General features: G+C 40.1%; 2 protein-coding genes across 5 annotated transcripts in view; both read left to right on the plus strand.

Annotated features, from left to right (window-relative positions):
* LOC307136650 (procathepsin L-like) overlaps positions 1 to 19,266 on the plus strand; it is a 1,021,532-nt gene that overhangs the window by 299,548 nt on the left and 702,718 nt on the right. The gene's annotated exons all lie outside the window — the stretch shown is intronic.
* Positions 1 to 19,266, plus strand: part of qkia (QKI, KH domain containing, RNA binding a) — a 78,312-nt gene that overhangs the window by 1,245 nt on the left and 57,801 nt on the right. The window lies entirely within an intron of this gene.

The raw sequence follows: 19,266 nt of genomic DNA on the forward strand, positions 1-19,266 counted from the left end.
AACTGTTGTTTGTTCTAGACATAGACATAGCCTGTAAAGCTTTTTATTTTTTCCATACAATCTGAGCGGATGAAAGGCTCTTCGTGGCTGTGAAATGCAGCAGGTTTCTCATTGCAGCGTGTGTATCCGCTCCGTCACTTATTAGCATCACACATGTTGTGCGTTTATTTACACGCGCGCTGTTTGTGCCTGAAATGCATGGGTTATAGTCGGGCGTTAATCTCCCTCTGTTTCGATACAGGGTGGTTTGAATCCCTACACACACACTCTCTATCCGTCCTGTATTAGTTTCATGGAGTGCACACATGCTTGCGCTATTGAACGTGCAAAAACGCGGCTCTGTTTGCATTGTAACAAAGAGGAACGAGCAGCCGCAAAATCTGCCGCAATGTAATGCTTTGTTTGCGCTAGTATTCTCTCGACGTGTTGCAAAATCACCATGTGCGTCACCGGGTAAACTAGTTTGGTCTGCTCCTCACAACTCCACATACCGACACAACCACAGAAACCACACTTTAGATTTGTTGTTGGATTTTGACATTGTCCAGTCCCACAGCTAAACTTTCAGCAGTTCATGTCGGGACTAAATGTTCAATATGGATTTACAGATGTTTTTTTTTAGTTTTATTGCACGGATAAACATGCTTTAAAGGTATAATTCTACAGAAATAAAGTCTTGTATAATTTACTCATCATGAATATATTCTGAAGAACAGTTTTTAAGTCCATTGACTTCCATTATTCATAGACCAAAGAAAACTCCTACATTTTTCAAAATGTCATCTTTCATGTTTCACAGAAGAAAATGTAGAATAGGTTTGGAATGGCAAGGAGTGATTTTAAAATTACATTTTCATTTTTGGGTGAACTGTCTCTTTACTATCTTAATGCTTTAGTATGTGGACATTGAGCAATCAAAATATGATTTTTTTTTTACCTCTACAGTAGAACTTTTTCTTCTCTCTCTATACGTAAATGGCACAGATGTGTTTTCTTAAGAAGTCTTCTACTTTGTCTCTTAGTGTCTCTGTGAGAGATTTCTCATGAAGCTGTGTGCTCCGACACCAAACAGCGAGGTGTTAGTTTCTCCCGCAGTGAGACAGCCTCATGTTTGTGTATCTGCATGCATTCTGCTCTGTTTACCTGAACTTTGCTCCTCTTGCTGTAATCTGTTCTCCTCAAACCACTCAAAAATGCTGAAACCGCAGAGGACAACTTCATCCTTCGTTTTTTCCCCCCTGTGAAACGCATTTCTTTGAACACGCATGGATTGGACTAGGTGTAAAATCTCTGCTGCGCTCTGCTAAATTTGCATACTGATTTGCCTATGCAAATGAGCAGCTCAGGGTGATATGGGCCAGTAGTGTATTTGTAACGGTAAATACTCAGACTTAATACGTAGGGAGGAAAAATTGTACCACTACACACAAATATCTGCTATCTCTCTTGACCTCTGCTTTACATCAGACTGATACGTTTTTTTTTTTTTTAAATGACTGATACTGGTGTCTAGACAGCAGGGTGACGTAATGCCATTTTAAACATATTAATATCCGATAAATAATATTTTAATAAATTGAATGTGCAACATTGATTGGAAAAGCTGGCTGTAGATTGTGTAGCTGACACTAGATGGAATGATTTCCTCTGTTAACTGGACACAGTTATTGATGTGAATAAATACAAATTGGCTGACGTGTTTTTCTGTAGTGAGTTGTAACGGTCGGTCTTGACTGTGTATTGCACTGATCCAAGATCAGGTTTCACTCCAGCTCTGTGCTGTCACAGAGCTTGAGGTAAGTTTGGAGAATAGTTGAAAAGGGCACTAGGTTGCTGTGTTGTTTCCAGCAAAAATTGATCTGAGAAGGTTAGACAGATGATAGTTCTTGGGTGTCTCATTAAGCACCGCTATTGGTATTGTGGAGTGTTTAATGTGTAAATAGCACAACATGGCTTAAAACATTTCTTTGCAGGCAGCTGAACACTCTTCTGCTGGATGAAAGAGACGGCGTGTGGGGGTTTAGAGGTGAAATGTGGGAACGCTCTGAGTTGTCTCCTTTTAAGAGTTCTCGTGACAGCTGCACACAAACTCTCATAACTCGAATGGATGGTGTGTGTTTGCAGCTGTTGTCATGGCAAAGGAAAACCAACACCCTTACGTCTCCCTCGTCACCCTCTCTGTTCCCCGCACAAGACAACTGCTCTCCCTCCCTCTCCCTGCACTGCGCAAGTGTGTGTCAGGCTGACGAGAGAGAGACAGGTTTGCAGCGTGCTTGTGATCTTCAGAGGTGACCCTGCGGGTGTTTTTAGAGCTGTCTTTGATAAGTCAGTGGCAGCTGAGTCCAGTGCCAGAGCTCAATGCAGGGGTGTTCAGAAATGGACACGGCAATGGAGAGAACGAGTCAAGGTTAAAGATCTCGATTCCTCACGGTCACACAGGTTGTTAGGAAATAATTCTCTCTTGGAGAGGTCAATGTGTTTTCTGTGTCTCTTCAAAATATGCACCACTAAGCCACCCTTAAGTAAAACATCATTAAAATAGTCCATGTGACTCCAGCGGTTCAACCTTGATTTTATGAAGCGTTGAGAATACTTTGTGCAAAAAACAAACAAAAATAACATCTTTATTCAATAATTTCTCCACGTCTGTGTCAGACTCTTACGCTGTTGATGTAGTAAATGCAGTGCAGCGCTTCCGCCCTACGTCAGAGCTACGCCAGAATGCCGGCTTACCATTGGCCGATGCTGTTCACGTGAGCACCACGACACATGCGTGTGATGCTGACGCAGGAGCTGGCCAATGTAAACTGTGTATGACACTGGCTGTGTTTACATGCAACCAAATAGTCCATTAGTAATTGGATTGATGGCGCAATCGGACTGAAAAGTTTTCATATAAACACCTTAATCGATCCGATTGAGCTTGATCCAAATTAAATTTCGATCAGATTGAAAAGGATTGTTTTTTCCCTGTTCTAATCTGAACGAGAGGACATATAAACACTTGATCGGATTGAAAACCGAATCCGAAAGGACTGCGCCTGTGCAATGACGTAGAAATGGTGTTATGACGTGTGGAACAAGCTGTTCTTCCTGTTGTTTAAAGTGTTTTATAAATGAGTGTCCCATCAGTCTAAAATTCTCCTTTTTACTCCGAGTCTGTGAAGTGGAGCAGGACAACGTCCCACCAGTCCTTGTTGTGGATTCTCATCCACAGACGACTGGTTTTGGGCATTGGAGCAGCACAGCAAAACGGTTCATATGCTCATTGTCTCCAAATTATGACCAGAAATGGATAGTCTGCTGTTTAAAACAAAGAACCAATGCAGGAGAATCGTTTTTGTTGTTATTAATATTATTATACAGGTTGCGCAAATTCCAGTTTGAAGCGTGTGACGCATAAACCCTGCACATCAACCCGATCACCTTGTTTGGCGTTCATGTAAACACTACATTCAGATTCATCAATTGGAATGAATTCAGTCCGATTGAAACAAAAGTTGTGCATGTAAACATGGCCACTGACATAGGCGTGGAATTTCTTTTTTGAATAATGTCGTTATTTTTGTTAAGGTTGAACCACTGGAGTCACATTGACTATTTGAATGATGTTTTACTACATTTCTGGGCCCTGAAAGTGTTAATTCAATTGCTGTCTATTGGGGGGTCAGAGAGCTCTCGGATTTCATCAAAAATATCTTCATTTGTGTTCCAAAGATGAACAAAGGTCTTAAGGGTTGGGAACGACATGAGGGTGAGTAATTCATGACAGAATTTTCATTTTTGGGAGAACTAACCCTTTAAGTAAAAAAAACAACAACATAATTTACTTGAAATAGAAATCTTTTGTAACATAACAAAAAAGCCTTTACTATCATTTTATAATTAAAATTGAATGCATCCTTAACAACCCAAACTGTTAAATGGTAGTGTAGATATATTTATTACAGTTCTATCCTATAAGAAACTTGTTTCTGATCTGGAAGTAATTTCATCATTAGATTCAGTACTCTGAATGTACAGTAATTTAGGTGCAGTATTTGTGTTTGAGGTCATTCCAGGTGCTAACAGGAAGTGAATCTTATAGGTTGGGACCTGTGGGACCCCTTTACAGCATCTAGTTTAATTAGCTTGCTGGATCCATTAGCTCAGGTACTCTGCTCGAGCCAGGGTTCAGTAGAGTGAATGTGTGCAGATAATTTTATTCTCTCTATCTTTGTTTCTCTCCCTTTTTCTGTGTCCTGCTGGGCGGTGATAAATTGGATAGCAGGAAGAGGTTGACAGGGTTAGCGCAGGGAACAGAGGCGTCTCGCTCATTTTCTCTCTCCCTTCCCCCCAGTGGGTGTGTGTGTGCGGACTGGCCCCTGACTCGGCCCGTGTGTGGCCCCTGATAAAGTCATGTCTGTGTGCGTCAGGCTGTGCCCTGTTATCAGGGGGTCTCTCTTACGAGTGCAGGGGTTTCTTATCAGACCTGGCCCTGCCAGCACCGCTGTCCTCCTGATGCCTCAAAGACACCGGCACACACCCTTCAACAACTTTACCACCTGAGGACAGTGAAGAATTTATTTAGATGTTAGTGCTGCAACATTTTCGCTCTCGTTGAGCCAAATTACAACTTCTCTACCGGCCACCGTAGCTGCGAGCCTGATAGACTAAAGCTGTGCAATGATTCAGACACGGTCACTAAATTCCTAACTACACTCATGCTCATGTGCTCCCTGTAGGAGAACAGCAGGGCTTTCATGGGCCAGCTTGCACAGGAAGAGGCTGATTCACTGTTTTTGGAAGGGGAGGAGTCCTTTTCATGAGAACCAAAAAACAGTTTCTCAACCAAAAGTCACGCTTTTATAGTGTGAGGCAACGTGTGTGTCTGTAGTTTTTCTGTGAGTAGTTCCAATGTGGTTGGGAGAATCTGTCCAGGAACGGTTGGTGTTTATCCTCTCACTCCAGAACGGGGGGGGGAAGGGCCGCACCCTTTAACATTCCACAACTGCCTGAAATATCTCCACACCCCTTCACACTCCTTTCATGCCATTTCTGTGCTGTTTTTCTCTGTTTTAAAACCAGCAGCTTGGAGAACTCTGTTTGTCTTTAGCGTTTTTCTCGTTCACACACTCCCTAATTGAGCAACAGAGGGATTGTTTGGCTAAATCAGACCCAGTATTCCTTAGTGCTCATCTACACATTCATTAAGCAATTGAATCCATCTAATGTTTGTTCGGTCTCCTTAAATGCTTTAATTAAGGCGTAATTATGATCGCTCCTATTTAGTTTGGGCTAGGAAATGGTCCTTGAATTGATCCACGTGGACCGTGGCCTCGGCCGGAGGTGGTTCTGTTTGACTCTCACCCTGTGATTTCAACTCTTCACCTCCGATTCGCTCTCAGCAGCAGATAGGCAACACTGCTGGTTTTATTTCACTGCAGAAATATGTCTCCAAACCAAATGTGTTTGTCTGTTTTGAGTGTTGCCTAATAGAGGGCCAATCAGAGCGTACCGTGCACCAGGCCTCGTGGGAGGGCACAGATGTCATTGTGATAAGAAGTGGGTTATTTCTCTTTTTTATTTTTGTTTTTACAGTGAATGATGTCAAACTTATACCGTTCAGAACATCAACTCTCTTGCTAATAGAATATTTCTCTATCCTTTTTTCCTCACACAGTCACACATACACGCCTACAAGAAAGAAAGGTTCTTGCATTTCGTGCATCTACTGTCACATTTGATAAATTTGATAAACAAAAATGACTGATCCCAAACTTTTGAATGGTAGTTTATGCATCATCTTGTCAGTCGTCAAATTCGAAGTATGTTTTACACAGTGCATTGGAAGTGTGATTGTGTCTCATCACGCAGCATATTCAGGTTCATTGCGGACAGACAAACTGTTTGCTGTTGGAATCTTGTTGTGCATGGTTAGGACAGCGTAATTCCTCTAAACAGCATTCCAGAACACTCGATACTGACAAGCCAACCGCACAGGTATGCAAGCAACCGAACCAACATGGCAAGTGATGTTCCACCCCCCCCCCCCCCCCCCTATTTTCGTAAGGCCTTTTTATTCTATACTACATTGAACGTTAAATAAGTTAATAATAACAAGAGTTCCCCCACCAACTGGCTCTTTTTTTAAGTGAAGACACTCAAAATCACGGCAAGTGAAATTCTTTTCACCACGACAGCCCTAATTTTTCAGCTTTTGTGTGTTCAGAAAAACAGGTTAACATTGTGAAACCAAGACCAACATTCTAGAACAAACCATACTATTTCTAGCACTTAACAGACGTGAACAGCTGTTTTACTCTGGGCAGATGACTGCGTGTGTGTGTGTGTGTGCGCGCGTTTGTGTGTAAGCTTTTGTAGTTTTGTGTGTGTGTGTGTGTGTGTGTGTTCTAAAGGCTAAACTGAAACAGAGTATTCACTGAAGCTTAGTCACCTGTTGTAATTTTAACATTCCACTCCAGCCGTGTGTGTGTGTGTGTGTGTGTGTGAGAGAGAGAGATTTCTGTTTCTCTGTGGATGTTAAATCGGCCTCCATCAATCCTGCTGTCAAGTGCAACAGAGAAGCCACTGCCGTCCCTTCGTGCAGCACAGAACTTTGTCTTTGTCTGCTAGCTCCTCGTTACACTGCTGCGTTTGTGCTCAATTAGCTCTTAAATGTGTCAAAAACAAGAGAGCATCATGGGAGAGGAAGACCATGTCATGACTGCGCTTTGTGAGAAGGTTTAGTATGCTAGTGGGGTCAACAGATTTATTGTGTGCACAGAGAGAGCTATGGCAGGGCCGAACGGTACCGAGTGGCAGAAAAGAGCGAGAAAGAGACATGGAAAGACAAATAGTGTGTGTTGTGAATGAGGTCAGCCTGCATGGAGGGGGGTGGGCCAGTGTCTGTGGGGTTTCACAGACATGTCTGTGCTCAAACAATGAAGCATTATGCGTTCAACACAACCCTCTCACACATGACATCACTGCTTCAGAATACGGTATGTGACCTCAGTGACAGTTTCCAGTTTGAGCTGTTTTTGCAGCACCAGTTTGACCTGCACAATGCTCATTGTGAGGCATTGCATTCTTTCTTTCAATCTTTAAACGTTCAGAAAGCCTCAACACAGTAGCCACACAAAGCTTTGATCAAGACCATAAATGAATTTGGCTTTATGACTAAAGTGGTTTAGATAAGCCTGTTGCTGTAAAAGGAAACCATAAACGCATCCTGCATGTATACGGACAGAAGCAACAAACCACAGACCTTCAGGTGACTGTACAAATACATGCACGTTATTCAGGTATCAAACAACAAACTCTGCTACACTTTAGCTAGCTAACTTGCTGCACGATTCTCTTTTAAACTGTTGTTGTTGGGGTTTTCAGACCTGGGCCTGAAAATGGGTCTGTGTACATAAAAATATGTGGCTGTCTTTATATTTAGGAAGGGATTCCCTCACAAAGATGTCGTCATTTGGATGTCCTTGGCATTCAAAAGTTTGAAAAAACATTTGGTTTAAACGGTTTAAAAGGCCTTGCAAAATGGCTTTGCTTCATTATCCAGGTTTCACATTAAATGTAAAGTGGGCACAGTAGGAAAATTACACAAACAAAAATCTTTATAAAAATTTAATTAAAATAATATTATTAATATCACCATGTAGTACACTATCATTCAAATAGGGAGTATGATTTAAACAAATATATATTTTCAAAAGTGACTAATGACATTTTAAAATGTAAAGAGAGATTTCTGCTTTTTTCCCTTCTATCCAACAAAAAAACTGTGGAAAAACTGTCACGGTTTTCACAAAAATATTAAGCAGAACAATGGATTTCAACATTGATGATAATAATATTAATAATAATAATAATAATAATAAATGTTTTCACCAGCACTAAATAAACATAGGCCTATTAGAATATTTCTGAAGGACCATGTGACACTGAAGACTGAAGTAATGGCTGCTGAAAATTCAGCTTCATCACAGAAATAAATTAAATTTTAAAAACATAATACAATAGGCAACATTTGTATTCAATTTTAGTTACTTTTTAATGTATTTTTGATCAAACAAATGTAGCCTTGTTGAGCATAAGAGACTACTTTCAAAAACTAAAAAAAAGACTTTTGAATGGTAGTTTACATGGGGCCATTAGGCCAACAATATGAAAAACATAACATTTTATGTATGTTTTGTTTCTAGTTTGAGGATGATGGACATGGACACACACAGGAATACTATCGAGTTTGGTTGGATGCATGATCGTTTTTGATTAGCTCGGTCAAAAAGTTAACTCCAATTTAAAAGTTAATTGATTTTTTTTTAAAGATTATATGGTTATGTTTTATTATTTTCATTAACAATGTTTTCACTTCTGTTCACTGTCAACTCGATGAAAACAACCATGCAACCCATTTTTGGGTCAAGAGTTGCGTAGAATGGGTTTGAGCCAAAGTCAGTGTATTTGCAGTGCATCACAGACAAAGCCCTGTCTCAACCTTCCGTTTTGTCTCGTTCTCCCTCTTTTTCTTTTTTTTCTGTGCCAGAGGGCTGCATCTCCTCTCTTTAACTAAAGAGTGTTGCTCACATTTAAAGTCTATAACACAGTCTGTCCGTTTGCATTAGTCAAGAGTCTGTGTGCGGACACTGCTTTTACTATGTTACATTTTCTTTCCATTCTCTCTGCATATTTCGGTTTCTGTTCTTTAGACCATCAGCTTGAAAGCTCATGGTGGACAACTCATTGTGACAGCTCTTAGGTTGCATTGTGAATCTGTTTTGTTTTTTTTCCCTCCACATATATGAATGTGTATGCGTGTGTGGAGAGCAGAATCACTAGTTAGTTTCAATCAGTCCACATTTCCCCACACACTCACACATGCACCGTATTTCTGTAAATATTTGTTTCATCGTAGTTGCCGTAGGCAGCCTAATTTTAATTACTGAACCTCCAGGTAGCTCTGCTGTCTGATTGGTCCTTAGATTTTGAAGCAGAGTTTCACTTCAGAATGCCAATGGACTGGTTTTACACATCTGCTGATCTGCACTGCATGACTGGAAAGTTCCTTGATAAATATCTACCGTATCGCTCTCATTACAGGGCTCCAGAGTGCGACTAAATGGTCGCATTTTGCGACTAAAATTTGAGAGTGTGCGACTGAATTTTACATCCAGTCGCACGTGTGCGACCAGTAAATTTGCCTGTCGGTACTGGAGAAATTAAGAAAATACACTTACTAATTATAATTGATAGACGTTATATTTGGCAAATTCTATCTTTGCCAGCCGTTTCTTTATGAGATAATATTAAACCATTTGCCCGTGATGCATTTTTGCCATTCGCAATCCAGAAGAGAGAGAGAGAGCGAGCTCTGTCACGTGGAGCTCCAGCGAACACAACACCACCGTCAGCTAATGAGTGAGGATGGCCAAGAGAACTACACAAAAGTTTAGTCTTCTTAAACTTTAGGGATGTGCTGTGATATTAATCTAATTTTATTTTCGATTTTGGCTTTCAAGAATTATAAAAAGATGATATGAGGTAAAACTATTCCTATAGCCGTGTTCCGTCGAGCTCATCCTTCCCTTCTCAGCTGCGCTGTCATTTCTCCTTAAACCTAAACTAAACGTCAGATTCAGTGATTGTTGTAAACTGCAGTTTGTACTGTTGCTAAACTGCGGGATGTGTTTGATCATAAAGAGCTATTAAATGCACAATAATCCGCGCAAGAGACGCTGTTTCCAACTTCAAGGCGGCTTATGTGTGTGTGCTGCGAAATTGACCGATTTGCACTTTATATTTTAGGCTTCGTGTGCGCGTCTAAACCATCAAATAAACAACAAATAGCCGGTGTCAAAATGACCGGATTGGAGAGTAGTTATTTTAACAGTTTATATCTTAAATGGGCGTAAATAGTTTGGAGAAATAGGAGAATATGATATTATTCGTTCTACATTCGATCGGTCTTAAAGGGGCAGCGTCTAATAAACCTGCTGACGATTGAGCCATTAATTCGAATCGAACAAAAGGCAAATAGAAAATATTCACATCTCTTGAATTAATAACTTTAGCTTTTATAAGCATTAATCTATCAATTTATACAGTGAAAACTATGCAGTGTTATTTTACATTTCATTGCTTTATTAGATTTCTTTGTAGGTTTGATCTTTCTAAGTAATATTAATGTTAGCAGACCTTCCGAATGCCTGCACACTGGTCCATTTACAAATAGATGTTTTATATTTTTGTTCAAACTTTGCGGTTTCTTTTGCTATAGATATTTTACTTTTCAGATTATAAAGCCATGTTAATTATGTTCTTAATTATGTTTTTTTTATTTTTATAAAAAAAATATATAAAGTATAATAAAAAGAACCGGTAAGAATACTGTTAAAGTACCGGATCGATAAGCAGTATCGGTAAGAGTAGTAATACCATTAAAACCTTAACGATACCGATCCCTAATACAGTGGACATTAGTAGATTTGGTTAGCATGTTGATTTACGGTGTGCGCCCCTAAAATTTCTGGTTGTGCCCCTAAAATTTTCAGTTGGGGGCCACTGTGCTCCTAGTGAAAAAAGTTAGTCTGGAGCCCTGCATTACAGGTTTCGTCTGGTGACATGGGTGGGCCAGGATACCTAAACATTAGATTGACGGAGTGAGAAATGCGTTCTATAATATACTCCACTATCACGCTTTAATTTAAAAAAATTGGCGTAATGTATCTTCAAAACTGTCAGAGAGTGTCCTTCCTGTCGTACATGGTTGTGCTCAGGCTTGTCTGGAAGCTACTGTTGTTGTGGTGCTGTTAACCAGAGTGCTTTGCTGTCATTACTACTTCCGTGAAGGATCGCACTTCGTGTTGTCTGCCATCCTGTGTCCCCGGGCATCTCTTATGAGATCGGTTACATAGTAAAACTAGCACCTTGAGATCTCACTCACTCTCTCTCTTGTCTCTCGTTCACTGGTGTAAATGGTCCTTGTCATTGGCTGCCCTCATTTCCTGCTAATTAAAAGCAGAGGAATGCAGCTCTGCCACTCCATCTCGTGCTAATAGAGGACAAGCAAAAAGAAGGGATGATGAAAAGGAAGAGTAGTTTAATGCAGCGGTTTTCGCCAGTGCTAGCTTTTGACCACTACATCAGAGACCAAACCACAGAATCAGATCAGTTCTGCCTCCTTCACACCACTGGTGAATAGTGCTAATATTGGTGTTTTTGACACCACAGCAAGTTATTTAAAGAGAGGCTTTGAAAAAGTTTTAAATGGGGAAGGGAACAAAGAAGCTCAGTTTGTTTTTGGTTTGTCATACTAAGCAAGTTTGTTACCATGTTTCAGGAGGATAAGGGGGGTGTCCTGTCCAGGAGGAAGGAGGTGTTTAGTTATCTGCTCTTAGCACATTTACTGACTGGTTCCTTCCTTCCTGCTTGAGAGTTCAGTTCTTCCTGTCATTGTTCAGCAAGTTTACTGCATTTTCTTTGTGTGTGTGTATGTGACCTGTGAAAGCATTCCTGAGAAATGAATAGATAATTAGATGTCTGACTTAATCATCTGCAAAAAAAAGTAAATAAATAAAGTACATTTTTTGCATGTCCCCTGTGGCTGAGTTGGTTCATGTGTCACACAGGATCCTCTTTTCTGAGCAGTCACACACCCTCAGGAAGTCTTGCACACAGTTGATGGTCTGTTAAAACATCGATGGCTTTTCCTTTCTGCACAAGTTCAGAATCCTCCGTTTTCTTCCTGTTATTCCTCTGATCCACATCCTGCTGAAGCACCATTGTGTGATTATGCATGTGTTGGTGTGTGTGCGCGCACAGATGGAGTACAGTCAACAAGTCATATGGCAAATGGAGTGAATTATCTGTAAATTTGTAAATGATATAATCAGTTTTTCTTATCTCGCTACTACAACCGGTTTAATTCCAGAAACATCTGTTCTGCCTGTGTGAGCGTGAGAGAGATATTGAAGCATCTTGGTCCGCATGCTAGCCAAGGTTTTTCTTGGAGAGTTGTAAAACATTTTAAACGCACAATTATCAGTAAATAATGGTAAACTAAAGAATATAATTTGTTAAATATAACATATTTCCCCACAAATATGCGTCATATGAGAGGGATGTGGGACACGAGCAGGAAAGATACCTTCTCTATTCTAAAATTGTGATCTTATCTTCATGTTTTCTCCTGATGTTGCAAAGCAAATGACACTTGTTGTAAAAGGTCTGAAGAGCAATTTTTATTTTCCGCAGGGTTAAAACATTTAGGCTATGTTTGATTTTGTGCTGCCAGAGAAATCAAAACTAAAATCACAGATGTGTGAATGCGCTACACAAATAAGCTTGATGCGCCTTACCTAGTCTAATAACAAGCTGTGTTAAATATAATTAGAAGTAAAAAGGTACCAAGGTGCGAAAACCTTCTTGGAATTGCTCTGTTTATTTATTTTTTGCTATTATTTCATGGTATCCAGTCTAGTGTTGTCAAAAGTACCCACCACAATACCAAGTCGGTACTGAAATAAAAAAAATATGGTGCTTTGAGTGCTGTTGAGCTAGAATCATAAATACCTCTGATTGGCCATTGTGCTCATGCGCTCATCGGATGTGTCTGATTAGCTGCAATGATCAACGCATGGGAGCATTCGAAATCACACAGAACTAGTGTTTGAAAGCACAAGCAGGCGTCAACCAGAGGACCGGTAGGCTGATAGGCGCCTTCTGTGTGTATCTGTGCAAGCTCTCTGTGAAAAGCGTCATTGTATATTTACAATATGTCTTTGAAGCGCTGGTCATTGTACCCCAATCACAGACATGTTTGATGAGCGCATGAGCACAATGGTTAGTCAGAGGTGTTAACAATTCCACTCAACAGCGCTCTAAAAATGTCAATACCGACTTGGTATCGCGGTCAGTACTTTTGACAACACTAATCCAGTCTATTTAATCACATTCAAATTAGACTAGAAACTCAACAAAACAAAATTGCGCTGGTGATTTAACAGCAGCACCATGGCTGAATGGCGATACAGGAAACACTTGTGCATTCATGTGTATTTGGCTGGATCGGCTGGGCTCTGTCAGTTCTTTTGTTCCCCAGTGTCCCAAACTCACCTGCGTCTGAACAGACCAGCTGTGACCAGCCCCTTCTTGTGTCCAGAGGCTTCTTGACGCTGTTGGATACCCTGTACAGCATATGGGTTGAATGTAAGCGTAATCTACAGGCTGTGGTTAGAGCCTGCGCCCTGCTGGGCAGCCACTAAACCACCGCAGTAACTGTTGTGCTCTCGTCCTGAATGATAACCCAAACCCACCCCCTCCCTAACAGCTCTACTCTATAACCCTGCACCATATCATCAAGTGTGACAAGCCTCCCTGCTAAATTTAGCTCTTCATAATGGCTCTGCGGAAACCCGGACTGCAGCAGGACAATCTGGGAATGCGCAGGGAAAAGATAGAGAGATCGGAGTGTGTGTTGGTCAGGGATCAGGTTCATTCTAGTACAAATGTCCAGCATTCTAATCTTTTAATCCTCAGTCTTTCTGATATCATATAACTGGGAAACACCTGTTTTTGTTGGCTGGGATCTCTACATGAATAATCTTTGTGACCTGTTGGACATGTTGGATCTCTCTGAAATTATCTTCTGCCTCTGGAATGACTTTTTCCCCTCCTTCCTCTCCATCTGATGACGTGTTGCAGTTTCCTCGTGGCTGGAGAGGACGGCAGATACACTTGGATCCATTTTTGTTTCCATGCAATATCTGGCCTGAACTGAAATGCTCTATTTCCCCATCAAATTGGGACTTGTTTGAGTTAGTGTAGCATTTGAGTTTTGTAGCGTCTGCTTTTGAATCAGGTTTTGTTCAAGGGTCTTTTACTTGGTGAAGTGTGTGGGTGTGTAAACTTTACTAACCAGCCTCACATGCAATCTAGAGTGTTCAGTAATTGTGTGCTTATTTGAGAGCCGCCACCACTGCCTTCACTTGCCCTTTTACACTGAACCGATGCTGGTGCTCATCCAGGAGATCTCTCAGAATCGGCCTGCACTTCCACTGAATTGAGCTGAACGGTTACGATGTGACGCTTTGCAGACGTTACCCTGCACAGTTCCAGATCGGGCACTGGCTGCAAGGGTCACATTAGGGTTGGGAATTTAGAACTGGATCATGTTCAGTATTTGAAGGTGATCCATAAAAATAAAAAAAGCACAATTTATTATGTTTGGTTCACTTAAGCATCTGATATAAACACTTGGGGACAGTTCACCCAAAAATGAAAATACTGTCATTTACTTAACCTCATGTCATTCCAAATCTGTATGACTATTTCTTTCGTTGAACGTTTAAAAACAGTACCGTTGAAGTCAAAGCCAACCAAAACTTTACCAACATTTTTCAAATTATCTTGTGTTCCACAGAAGAAGAGAAAAAGTCATACAAACTTGAGTTATCTATTTGAATCAGTGAACAATACGAAATAAATCATTGTGGAACTGGAACCAGAATTGTTAAATTTCTTTTCATAAATTCTTTTCTGGAGGTTGTAGGATTCAGTGGGAGTGTTGTAGTTCGTTCTCTGGTAACTGATTACATTTGACTTGGTGCGTGGCGGCACCAACCATGTAAGCTCTGAAGGAGAGAAACAGATTTTATGACTTTTTCCACCCTTCCTCTTTCTCAGAAGCAGAATTCCTTTTTTTCTGCTGACAGGGAGCTGAGGCACTGCCCAAAATAATGAATGTTTATTTATGAAATTCAGCTCTAATATTTACAGAAGACAGTCTCTGTGAAAAAATGTGGTTCTCTGAGTAGTTTTTACTTTAGGCTTCTTGTCATTTAAAGGAACGAAGCTGCAATAAAACAACAAAAATAATCAGTTTATTTCCCCGAGACTAGTCAATGCTGGTGTAATATATGATTAGTATTTTTATCTTTTATATATACTACCTCTCTTGGCCTGCCATCTTTAGAATGGATATTACTCTCGATTCTATTGTTTTTTCCTAGGTATGGACACATACATGCAGAACCTTGTTTTTTATATACTATATTCTTATTATATAGTTATTCTTTATGTACTATATTCTTTTTCAGTCCAAATTGTTTTGTGTAGCATATTTCCATAATGATGTGTTTGTGGTATCTAGGGTTTAATTCTTATTTATGGCATGGGGAACTTGAAATTCAGAAGTTCTTGCATGTTGTACTTGCGCAAACAAGCCGCCCCCATCACCTGTTTTTGACAAGCTGTTGCATCTCGTTTAAACTCTACAGCATATTTCTCTGGAAGAGCCTTATTAATGCGCCGGGAAAAATTCTCCTCGGCAAAACATGAAATGCAATGCTGAGTTCACACAAATCATGCACGGAGCAAACATTTCTGAAAGAAGTTGCTGGCCGTCAGGACTCAGCAGTGAAATATACTGAATTGCAGAGGATTTTACACTTAGGTGTGGACATTTTGATAAGACTGAGAAATGTAAACACTCTCTGAAGGCCCCATCTCGAGCATTCGGTTTTCTTTCCCCCGCAAAAAAATACTCTTGTTTCTCTGTTTGGAAGTTTTAAGTGCAAAATGATATTGTCTGTTGAAAGTAGTTTGCAGGCTGAATAAAGTGGCAAATGCATTAAGCAGAAATCTTGCCACTGCAGAGGGCTTGCTTCGCTTTATGATCGCAATTGCATTGCTTCAAAGTGGAAAAACGTGTACATCAGCAGACTTTCATCTCAAGCACCTCTCTCTTCTCTCTTTTATTTTAATCTTAAAGAGCTTTGAGCACTCTCCATCCTTTTGTATAGCATCTACTAAAGTACAAGAGGAATCACTGTTTCTTTAAACTCTCGCTGCTCGCTCTGCTTCATTCTCCGTTTCTTCATAAATGCTGGGAATTTTATGGAATTTGTCTTAAATTTGTTTTTTGGGTCTACTAGAATAGGTTTGAACATTCGAGTGGTCTGTTTAGTTCCGGTCTCTTTGAAGCCCCTCCCTTTGAAAATCGCAATGCGATGAGTGGCACATTTTCGAGCATGTTTTCCAAATGTCACACCCCTTCCCATAACTGTAAATTTCAACACACTACTGACATAACTCAACCAGGCATCCCCCTTTTTTTCGTTTGCCTTGGGTGGGAACAAGAGGCCTTTCAGGGTGTTCAGAACAGTGCTTACTGATATAGAGAATAACTCCCTTTGGAGTGGACTTTGTGATTTGACAGTTTTCTTGCTTAAACGGCAACATTACACACTAAAGAAAGTTGCAAGTGTAAAAAGCATAATAGGTCCCCATTAAGAGATTTTCAAATGTTTTTGTCCATATTGAAGTACTGAAAGGAGCAGATTCGGTCAGCCTTTTCCTGTTCAGATTTTATTCTAAAATGAGAGCCGGACCTCTGCATGCCATGGATAGCATTATATACATTTATAGAATTTTATATGGTTACAGCTCCTCTTTACTGCAGTAGTAATGTTGCTTATATTAGCAAACATAAGGACAGGGTGGATCTTTTGATGGATGGGTTAGCAGTGAAAGGGCTGGAGAGAGGAGAGAAAAAGAGAATAGCCTGTTCTGATATTCCTCCATTTCAGGGTCTCGGGATGTTTAACCTTGTTTACCTACTTGCCTGTTTTTAGGAGGATTTTTTTTGTTTTTAAAGCATGTCTGTCCTCCTCGCTTTCCAATGTTGTGCAGTGTTAGATAAGCGAATATTCTCTTTCGTTCTTACCACATACAGTTCCTCCTCTTTCACATTTCTTATCACTTACACCGTGTTGCCCTTCATAAATTTGTTAAAATATTATATAAAAGGAGATGTATCAATAGTGACTGTAAATACATTTACTTTGTAAACATTTTTTTACAATCCACAGCCATCTACAAACTTTCTATTCCTTAATTCTGAAAAAAGCGTCATCAAGCTACGCCTTTGTTTTGAGTAGGCAACCTCTAGTGGACGGAAAAGTTACATAGTGCACCTTTTAATGTTTGGTCCACAAGAGAAATATTAAGCCAATAAATTAAGATAGTTGAGATACCATTTATCAGCATTGAGGTAGATACAGCTTGAACGTGGTTTGAAACCTTCACCGGCGTAACTCTGTGCAATGTTTGCAAATTGAATTTGTGATATCCATGGGCTCCCCTTTTGGGTGAAATATTTCTATGCGACTGGACATTTTTTCTTCAACTCTATCTTTGCTCGCTACAAAAGAAAACGATTCTCCACATTCCTGCCTCACCCCTTAGTTGAATTTAAACGGCAACCTTTGTGCTGGCAAACAAGGAACTTAACCATTGGGCTACCAGCGGATTGGACATTGAAATTAGGACTCACCTCTGAGTTTGTGCCTGTTAATGGCATGTGCTCTATCACTTGCTCACTCTCTCGCTGCTACTTTATGGTAATGTGGCATTTCGCTGTGCCTCTCTCGTTCAGCCAAAGGACAGAAACACTTTAGTTTCTATTTTTCATTGGCTCTTTAAGTGCACACTAAAAGAGGGCTTTTAGAAGAGCAGGTTGAGCGTGTGTGTGTGTGTGTGTGTATGTCTGTGACAAAGACAGGCCAAAATTTAGATGCTACAAATGAAATGTGCACTGTAGGTTATATTTTACACTGACTTTTATTTCTGATGTATATTGAAAGGTCACATGGTCAGGGATGTATACTGTGTGAGCCTGGGAGATTTAAATGAACACGTGCTTGTTCATGACCCATTTCTATTTCAGTCGAGGATATTTAAATTTTTTAATTCCTGCTTTTACTTTAAACTACTCTCTTGCAGTCCAAGAATATTAAACATGCAGACATGCAGCACTTTTTCTCCAGAGAACCAGAGATAAATCCTTCCTACTATAGTGTGAGAAAGGTGGAGGGAGTGACACCGGGTGAGACTGCGGGATGGAAAAAGAGAAGGGTGGAGGAATATGAGGTTGCTCTCGGGTCGAGAGAGCGAAGATGGATTGAATTCTGTAAATGTTACTAATATACTTGCAGCGGTTGTGTCACCTCCTCTGGGGCTCATTGCATGTGTGAGAATAGATATGTTGTGTTAAGGGTTTCATCCTTACATGGCCCATGAGCTGCTGTTGTTCTGATCTGGGTGTTGCGTCACCCTCACCCCTCCCAGGATTCTGGGGCCCCAACACGCACACGCACACGCACGCGCACACAGTGTCAGTGTCTCCTATAGGTCAGTTCTCCAGAGTCACCTTCAAGGCACCTACACACACTAGTTTGCACTTCATCAGAGAATGCTGCAAATCCATTTAATTCAATAAGCACTGCCATAGAGGTAAAAATCCAAGGGTTACTTTCCACAAAAAAATAGCCTTTCAGCATTATTAATAAGAGATGTTTCTTCATATCAGCATATTAAGAATCTTCTCTGAAGGATCATGTTGATGCTGAAGACTGAATAATATAAAATTAGTCATTTGAAATTATTATATTTTACAATATTACTGTATTTTAGATTTTTAAAAATGCAGCTTTGTTGAACTTGAACAAAGGGCTACTTTTAAATTATAATAATAATCTTACTGACCCCAAACTTTTGAATGGTTGTATGCAGAGTGGGGAATGACATTTGAGAGCAGCAGACTTGAATTCCTGCATGCTCATCAATCAAGGCTATCCTATAACTTCAGAAGGCTAGAAATGTAGCGCACGATTCATTTTACATTTTTGAACAACCATGACTAAAACCAAGTAGATTTGCATGCCTGATGATCCATGTCAAAATGTTACAACCATTCCATCACTTTTCCAGGTATCAGATTGGTGTGTTTTTAGCAATCACTCTTAATCTAGATTATTGTTTTTATTTTTTTTATATATATATATCCGGCAGGTGTGTTTGTTGTTGTGCCATCTGATTGTTTATAAACCCTAACTATCAGCTCATTTAGCTCACTAGTTTTTAAAACACAGCCTCTGTGTTTGAGGAAGGGAATGATCATGAGGGGAGGTGTGTGTGTGTGTGTAAGCATGACAGGAATGGACATCCTGAGCTTAATCATGTTTTGGCAGCAGCAGTTTAACCTCATCTGGGGCTGCTAGCTTTGAAAGAGTCCGTTTAAAAGATCTCAATGTTTGCATGCGAGTTCCTGTTATTGTGAAACTTAAAAATATGTATTTGTTGGTGTTAATTTTATCTTCATGAAATTTGCCAACTGAATTTAGGGGGATATGCTGTAGAATCTCATGTTAATGAATGGAGTATTGCATTTCATGACGTCTTTTTAATTTTTATTTTTTTCCAGCCATTTCTGATCAG

The sequence above is a fragment of the Gobio gobio genome (genome assembly GCF_949357685.1).
Source record: "Gobio gobio genome assembly, chromosome: 13".
In the NCBI taxonomy this organism is placed as follows: domain Eukaryota; kingdom Metazoa; phylum Chordata; class Actinopteri; order Cypriniformes; family Gobionidae; genus Gobio; species Gobio gobio.